Genomic DNA, 9,522 nt, shown 5'->3' with positions numbered 1-9,522 from the left:
AAACAGGTGAGGTTTGTCCACTGTGGCTGGGCAAGATATTAGCACTGCAGCACTTCTACAGCGATAAACGTCCAGCCTACTTGATGACATCAAAGGTACTCACCCCATTGCAGTAGCCATGACTTAAATTTATGTTCTGCCTTGCACTGTTTCGGGCAGCTCAGGCAACCCTTATTGCTTCTGTTCCTCTGGCCTCCCTACCTTGCTCTGACTTCCTCTCAAGTGCAGGACTAAATCGATACCAAGAAGAGAGTCAGCAGCACAGTGCTTCACATCAGAGATGAGCTGCTACACATGTACAATTGGGGAGTAATTGCAAGGCCCAACTGGGAAGGGCAAGAGAAAATTATGCTGAAGGAGGGATACTTCAGGGGAAGACGAAGGAGAAGGAGTTCGTATCCATGCACAACAGCCTCTAGACGTGGCTAGCATATTCCAGGGACAGGTTCCCAGCTCACAATGGGATCATCTGGCAACCAGTGGGTTAGGAAAGGAAGAGAGAAAAGCAAGAGAGCACTCTACTCATCCCCACCCGCTCTACAGCTCATGAAAACCCCTTATTCAAAAAGTTCAATAGTCTCTACACAGACAGTAATCTCCTGGTACTTTTGAGTGGGGAGTGATGGGTAACTACTATAAAATAAACAAATAATACCATCCATTGCCATGGCCTACAAGATGGCTAAAACCATCATGTACCGATGATATGAATGCAGATAGTGAGACACACACTTTTCACCATAGTTGCCAGGGCAAGTGAAAAAGCAGGAAGCTTTGGAGTAAGGAGTACTGCACTCAGCTCTGGAGCCCCCAACATAAGGACATGGACCAGTTGGAGAAGGTCCAGAGAAGGGCCACAGAGATGATCAGGAGGCTGGAGCACCTCTCCTATGAGGACAGGCTGAGAGAGTTGGGGCTGTTCAGCCTGGAGAAGAGAAGGCTCTGGGGAGACCTTATAGCAGCCTTCCAGTACCTAAAGGGGGCCTACAAGAGAACTGGAGAGGAACCTTTGACAAGGGCTTGTAGTGATAGGACAAGGGGTAATGGCTTTAAAGTGAAAGAGAGCAGGTTTAGATTAGACATAAAGAAGAAATACTTACAGTGAGGGTAGTGAGGCACTAGCACAGGTTTTCCAGAGAAGTTTTGGATGCCCCATCCCTGGAAACATTCAAGGCCAGGTTGCATGGGGTGCTGAGGAACCTGATCTAGTGGAAGGTGTCCCTGTCTGTGGCAGGGGGGTTGGAACTAGATGGTCTTTAAGATCTCTTCCAACCCAAACTATTCTATGATTCTGTGATACATTCCCTACATTCATCAGTGAAGTCTTGTCACCTCTGCTCCGCCACCCTATGCCCAGCTTGCTCCTTTATCCTTTGAGGTTCATGCAAAATAAGAAACCTCACTTTAGGGGAAGTTTTAGACTGAGGGCAGTGACCCTGTTATGAAGAGATAATCACAAGCAGCACAACCATCTCCCTTCTTTCCCAAGGAAGTGCTGAACTTACCAGATCCATCTGATCCCAAGCATGAGAACACCAGACTGCTCCTTCCAGTTTTGGCAGCATCAGTGTGGGAGCTGATCTCATGCAAAGCTCTGAGCCTGGACACCTAACTGCAGAACTGCAGCATTCAAGTCAAACATGAGCCTGGGGTATGTGTAAAAGCAAAGGAATACAGAGCTCGCTGTCATTTCAGTCAGTTGTTTTTTGGACAGGAGTTTCGGCATGGAAGACAGAGTAGTTTGACCTCATAGGTTGAGAGTTCTAAAAAAAAAAAAAAAAAAAAAAAGGGAAATTTAAATACACCTGACATTCAGGTGCTGTACTGCAGGCTGTACTGCAGGCCTCCAGGACACAATATAAATAAGATATCATGTACCACAGTAACATGCCCTTCCTGCGAGGCCTAGTGTCACAGCATGTTACAATCAATGGCCATGAAAAAACTCTGCACTGGAATTTGAGAATATAAGCATGATTTATCTTGATATTAAAATAAACTTTGTCCAAAGAACTCCTTGAATATCTGCACTTCTAACTGCCTCAGTTAACTATGCCACGCCTGCATTATAGGAAAAATATATAGGAAAAATCCAGACATCCTAGACAGAGGCTGAAGCCCACTCATAATACATTGTTCATGTCTGCAGCAGACTAGGAATAGCTATCTCATTCTTTGCTTGGCTGATCTACTTTTATATCCTTGATTCAAATGGAGTTATGCAAACTTCGTGTTTGCCATCAGGCTATGAAGAAGCCTATTGTAACTAGGATATGGTTTTCTTAAAGGTAAATGCACATGCAAAATAGAAAGAGCTTTGATATTGAGATTTTTTCCCCTGAGGTTCAAGTATTTTATCATTTTAATAATATTCCATTTTCCTCTTGCACTCATTTTTAAAAAATCTTTTGTATTAGCTCCGAGTATTATAATTCCTTTAAAATTCCTCTGGAGGGCACTATTACCATAACTATACAATTAGCTACAGATGGAGGTAACAGAGATAAACACTAAATAGCCTTGTTGGCAGGAGGCAGAGTGTCTTTTAACCAAGATTGCTTCTTTCCTGCTGCCTGGGTTTTGTACTTTGCTTTAGAGGATACAGGAAACCTTAGCTACAAAGAGAAAGAGAATTTAGAAATTATTATTGTAGAGATTTTTCTTGCAAAAGGGTGCTGTGGGTTTGGTTTTTTCCCAGTTATCAGCTTTCTTAGCAAGTACTAGAATTTGGTATATGCTTCAAAGACTTTGCGAAAGTTATATTCCCAAGACACAGCATGATTTGTGACAATTTGGATTGGGAAGGTATTGAGGAACCGATCATCTTGCAGACTCTTCCTGTTCTCTGCGGCCACTGCTGTGTCCTTGAGGCTGGACCGGGTACTGTGAGGCCTGTATCCTGCTCTCCTCCCATTCACCAGAGCTGCCCCGTTCCACAGTGCAGAACAAGGCCACCTATTGCCCCAGGATTTAGAAAAGCCCGTCCAACATAAAGAGAGGGAAGGATAGTATTTTGGAGCTAGGAAAGAGATTGTGATATACCACGGTTTCTTCGAAGCTGCATGTTTTTCAGAACTGAGAAGAAAATCAGAAGTGAGCCTTGCAGTTTACAGGAAAACTTTTTTGAAAACAGGATAAATTCATGAAAGCTTGGAAAGGTCAACTTTAAAGTGAACATGTATGTCTAATCCCATCGCCCTCTTGTGATCATGAAGTATATTGCATGATCATTTTATCTGAGTGCTCTGAAATTTTGTAGGGTACACCAGTGGTGAACTGCAGTCCTCAGAGTTCAGGTTTTAAGGCTTGTGGGTCTTTTCCCCCCCCACATCTTCTGGGAAACATCATAACTATGTACAAAAAATATTTTCTTTATTCTGATTTTACTACTTCCTCTTGGCTTTTCCTTTTAAGACTTGCATGTGTAGTTGTTTCATCTGTTTTGCAATTTGACTAGAAATTATTCGAGGAGGTGCAATACTTGTGTGACAGTTTTTACAGCAAGTAGCATAGCAAGGTTATAATAGTGATGAGGGTCTTGGGTTACTGTATCATATAGAAGAAAATTATATTGATATGTGTTTTTAATAAGGCCATCAAACAAAGAAAGTAAGAAGGAAGGGCGTATTTCAGTTATGGCAGGAACTACATATAAAAAACTAATATTACAGAGAAAGAATCAGCACATACAACTAAAATAAAAGCTATTAGAATAAAAATAAATATAATTAACTTCTTGTGAACTTAAGCTTGGACGTGCATTGATATTTTCATTAGTAAAAATTATCACTTTTCATTGATTCCTTGCCCATTTCAACCTGAGTTCTTTGTTACTAATTATCACCAAATTAAAAAACAGTCCCCACACTTGTGTTGTATTTCAGGATCTTCCCTTCTTCCTGACATCTGCATCGTCACACTGCATATTGAACTCTTACAGCTTCTCCTCCTATCACTTGCCTTCAATAGCAACTGAAGCATTTTCTCTTAGATTAAAAGATTTTTAAAAACATAAAAACCAAGCAACATGAACTTTTCAAATAGATGTAACAGGGAGAAAAAAAAAATGATAGGTCAGACTTTGGGTATACCAACCTTGACATTGTCCTTTTAAAGCACTCCCCAGGCAGCTTTAACTTTTGCGAGCAGCGCTCAAGCAGCCGCTTGCCCTAGGGCCCAGTCAGCCTGGCAGGATGACAGAGGTCAGCATTTCACAAGAATGAACAATTTCTTCAATATATAAGGCAAGTATTCAGCTCCCTCTCTCTCTTTTCACCTGTCCTTTAAAGTTTAAACTGAGACTATCACAGGTACCGTGCACAATGCAATGGCAATCCCTCTTGCTATTAACCCTTTGAACCCTTATGTTGAGAAGTGATACTTTTACAATTTTGAAATGAGAGACAGAAGCCACAGAAGGGCTCCCCTTTCTCCCTCCCCATACCAGCCTCTTTTTCTTATGTACTTTCCCGTGCAAAAAAAAAAACCCACTACTTTTCTAACTCAATCACGGAGTATGAGATAATCTTGCTTTTCTTCCAGAGCATTTAAAGTGTGTGCACATAGTGGGGACAAGTGGGAGCAGTGCTTTGACCAGATTCACTTTTTGGATTAGTACTTTTCTTTCTGCTTTGAATGTGACTGGGTAAGAATAACTTTTTTTTTCCACTTACATGCAAAGTATTTTCATGTGGGAGAGGGAATCTCTGTACAGTGATGTGGTTCAGGAAACCACCAAGCAGAACTTGCAGTGAGGTCAAAAAAAAACCAACAACCTGACTTTGGTAAAACAAAATCTTTTTAGTGAGCTCTAATCAAGGCACTAGGCAATATACACAAATTTTAGTAAACTGAAAGGGGTTAGGGTTAAGTGACCACAAATCTACAAGGTATAATCAAAGACTTACCTCTTTAGTCCTAAAAAATGGAAAGCACACACTTCTCTCCTGTTATTAGTTGAATGGTCTGAACAGGCATGGCAACTCAGGTATTTACCCAAATTCTCTGCACAGTTCTCAAAATGCACCTGCGTGACTTTGCTTCAAGCTCACTGTCAAAGGAAGCTGGGAAAGAGAAAGCAAATGGAAGCCTGGATGAAGAAACTTGCATTGGCTTTGCTGTGCTGTTACATAGCCAGGCAGCTTCTGCACTCCCAAAATTCAAAACTCAGAGACTGGCTAGGGTTCTGCTTCAATCCAATGTGCAATTTTTATAAGGGAAAAAAAAAAAAAAAAAGACATTAAGAAACAGTCTCTGAACAGCCATTAAACATAATTGTTTCGCAAGATTTTATTAAGATAGCCTTCTTAATCTAATTTATCTAACCTAAGAAAACAGTAAAAAGTGAAGTGTAGAATCCACTAACTGCTTTATATGGTTTAGGTTAGCTATAAGATAATTTTGTAGGTCCTGGAACCACATCCTGATGTGTGCCATCCCAAATTTCTGCACATAAGAGCAGCACCTGGGGGCTATTAACACAGTAGAAATGATCATGACTGTGAAACAAATCCATGACTCCTAAGCTCCAAATTATTGTAAAAGCCATTACGGTCACTATTTTTTGTACCCCCGCCAAAAAAAAAAAAGCTTTAAACAGAGAAAATCATGGAAGAGCCATGAGACCTGAATTTATGACAAGAAAGAGCTAAGAAACTCTGAACTTCTGACCACACGTGTTGTCCCAACCTCAGTGTCCTTTAGAAGATTCAGTAACTAAAATGTTAAGATGTGCAGGATTAACCATAAAGCCTGTGCTTTCATTGCACAAAGCACCACTTTGCCTTTTCCCATCAGAAGACTGTAACTGAGTAAACTACAGCCAAGCACCAACACAGGTTTATTTAGACATACATACCAAATGAAGAAACATGGAATTGCAGATGGTGCCCCTTTTAGCTAACAAGAGAGAAGCTTAAGCTATCCTGATGCTAATAAGCCTACAGAGGTATCAGATAGTGAAGAAAACTGCCTTGCATTGCATTATTTTAATTCAAGCTTTTTTTTTTTTTCCTTTTTATTGCTCTTTATCTCATCTGAAACTATAAGCTCCAATGAATTTACTATCTCTCTCAGTTCCATATTGTTGAACCCTCTTGTTGCACTACTGAAATATTTGGACAAGGTGAGAGAGATCCTCTTGCAGCTAGACACAGCTTGTTGAAAGAGAACTGTAACACTCAAAACAAGGATCCTTTCCAGAAATAGTCTTTGTTTTAGTTTTTTATCTTTTTTTTGTGTGATATATTTTAGAAAGTTTGCAGAAAGAATAGTGGAGTTTCAGGGCCCCCTTGTTCTTCCATTTGCCAGAAGGCAAAAGCTTATGATCCATTCACATCTCAGAAGGCTGAATTTCAGCTTGAATTCCCTGGAGCCTGGCCTGAAGTGGATGTTGCTTCAGTGAATTCAATTTTCCAGGGTATTAAGAACTAAGAGAGTAAAATAGATGACAGGCGCTGAGGGTGGAATTCTAGCTCTACTGGAGGTTAATGGGGCTTTCTGCCACCAACTTCAGGTAGGCCGGGATTTCACCCTAGCTTCAGGGAACACAGCAGAAAAGTATTACACAAGATTTAGACCTTTATCATGTAAGGCTGAGTTTGGTAGTAAAATGCGAATAAAGATGCTGACTTTCCTTGTAAAACTCTTTGAAAGTTATAGAAGGAAAGCATTATCTAAGAGTGTAGTATTCAGGATATTGCAACTGTAATAGTGAAAGAAATCAGCACTATTTCTAAAAATTGCTGGTTTAAAGATATTAAGTCTTTCGAAGGGTTAGGAAAAAAATAAGCCTTCTGAATAAGCTATGGATCTTCATTTTCCTTTCAATGTGGAAGGCACTTGAGCAACAAAAGACAGTCCTAATCCTTTACAGTCCCAGTTTGTCCCACTCTAAACTGTTTTCCTCAGCAGAGGCATAGCACCACAGCAGAGGAAAACCAGTTTTGCATACTGTAAAGAGGAAGCCTCATCAGGAAAACCTCCCACAGTTAAATACAGATAAAGCCACTGGGGCTGGAGACCAGAGATCTCAGCACTCTTGCTTTGCTCTGCCACGGCTGGGGTTCCTGTGAGATTTGGAGTAAGTCTATTTCCATCTCTGGTCTTCCTGTTGGCTCACCTCCCTCCTTCTCCTCATAGCTGGGGAATATTTTTAATAAACATTCAGCTCTAAAAACCTGTTAAAACTTGTCTCTAGATCTACCTTAGATACTACATTTAATGTTTAGATAGTAGAATCTAAGGGGATACTTCTTACTGTGTTTCTTGTCTCTGTTTCAGGGATGTGTTTTACAAGAGTCACATATAATGGTGGTCTCAAACTTCACTGTAGATTCTTGGGAACTAATGTAAGAAGCAAAGAAAATATCTAAAACTAATGTAGCTTGAGGTCAATCACAAATTTATTGGAAGCACGTTTGGTCACTTAGTAAGGAATTATCAGCTGCTAGAACTCATTCTGACAATCAGAAAAACACCTTTGACATACAAGAGTTTTTTGATGTTCTGTCTTATCCTCAGAGAGGAGAATGAGGAGAAATGTAGAAGAAATCTGCCTTTGATTCCAACTCACATATAATTTCATTGGTCTGAATATATTACCTTGATCTCAGTGGTATGAAAACACATTAAGATATAGGCCATCTTAATAGTACCAGATGTAAGGAAGAAAGGAAATTAAGAAAGAAAAACGGCAATAAAAAAAAGGCAAAGCTGTGTGGCAGTGGCTTAAAAAATCTGGAGCAAAGGAAAGAACCGCAAGTAAGGCGGGCAGAAAAAGAGAAAGTCATCAGAGAGGGCAGCAGAGGATGGAAAAAGAAATAAGCAGAGGAAGGAAGGCATTATCTAAAGCAGAAGTGCAGTGAAGGCAAAAAAAATATTTAAATGGAGCAGAGATGTCACAGAAACAGAAAACAAAGTAGTAGGGAGAATACGGATAAATTATGAAAATAGGATACAAAAGAGAAGGAGGAAAGCAAAAGACCTGAAGCAGAGAAAGATAACAGGAAAAGACACCACTTCACTTCTGGGCATACGTTTAACTCCAGTTAGGAGGTGTCCTGGGGCCTACATTTAGTTGACCAAATTCCCAGGGAATTAAGGGATAAAAAAATAAAAAAAAAAAAAAAAACCCCAAAAAAAAAAAATCTAACACTTCCCCAACCCCAGAGACTATCCTAGGTTTTGGATTACACCATTTCAAGCTGTCTTTCAATGCCTTTTGGCTTTCTCTAGGCTAGTTGGATTTCTCTTTTCTGTCTTATTGCTCCAATATTTTTGCCAACCTTACTTTATCTCCCTAGCTGCCTCCTGTACCTTCCTCCCTTTACACTTTTTTTTTAATTGCTATTTTTCATCTTGATTTAAAAGGACAACTATAATGAGTGCTTGTTTCTAACATCCAGTAACTGACTGAAAGATGACAGCAGATCTACAATAACTATAGAAAAAATTGTAAGGAAAGGAAAATATGTCAAGAAGTCAGTGCAATTCAGTATTTTGTCTTTTATACTGCTAACTCTGAGTAAACATCCTCATCCACACATTACAAGGTTCTCATGGGCAAAAATGTTAAAAATTTTACACTTCGAAGTGTGGAAATGAACAGCCCTGGTAACTTCGACCAGAACCGATTTTGAGGGAGTTGGCTTTTTCTTTAAATAACTTTTCCATGCCCCAGCTATGCTCTTTTAGCCCCTCAAAAGTCAATCAGCAATCAGGAAACAGCTTCCAACCTCACAACCAGGTCTGTAAAACTGAGTCCCATTTCAGTATTAAAATACTTGGCCAGAATGTAAAAGCCATGACTGCAATGCTTTTGAGAGTGGATTTGATTCTATTGTTCCAACGTCATTTAAATTTGAACTCCAGCTTTTCATAACATTAAAAAAAAAATTGAAATAAGTTCAGCAAGCTGCTTTGGCAAAGCATGCCCTTAGCAGGAACTCTTCCCATTCCATTCTTTGCTGTGAAGAAAGGAAAGCAAACCAGACTTGGAGCACTAATGAAGCACTTCAAGAATTAATGGTATGCATGTGAATGTGATGCTGTTAAATGTTACTGATTAGAGGTCCCGATTAGCAGCCATCTTGCTGAAAAGAGCAAGATGACATTGATACTTGCAGTTCAGGACTTTGAGCTAAGCAATGCTATACCAATTGGTATAACGCAGCTTTAACCATCACATTGTATTTATTATATACTAAGGCAGATTTAAGGGGTAGGAAAGTAACTAATTATGACCTTCTTTTCTCCTTGTATAAAACTCTGATTGGGGTGGCTCATGCTGGGACTCCACACAACATGGGTGAAGCTCCTTGTTTCAGTGACATCTGTTATGCATTAGTACACAGCTAAAGTTGATGTCTTCCTATGTGAAAGCAGCTTTATACATAGGATAAAGCCTGTTTCACTCACTAGGCCCGGTTCTGGAAGTGCAGAAAGACTCTGCTAGGTTTCGAGCATAGGTGAACTTGCACCACTCTTACGGTAAACAGTCCTGGATGGAGATAACTGAATTTT

Source organism: Chlamydotis macqueenii, chromosome 1 (assembly GCF_036417535.1).
Source record: "Chlamydotis macqueenii isolate bChlMac1 chromosome 1, bChlMac1.mat, whole genome shotgun sequence".
In the NCBI taxonomy this organism is placed as follows: Eukaryota; Metazoa; Chordata; class Aves; order Otidiformes; family Otididae; genus Chlamydotis; species Chlamydotis macqueenii.
The sequence above is the reverse complement of the archived record's forward strand: the minus strand, read 5'-3'. Positions refer to the sequence as shown.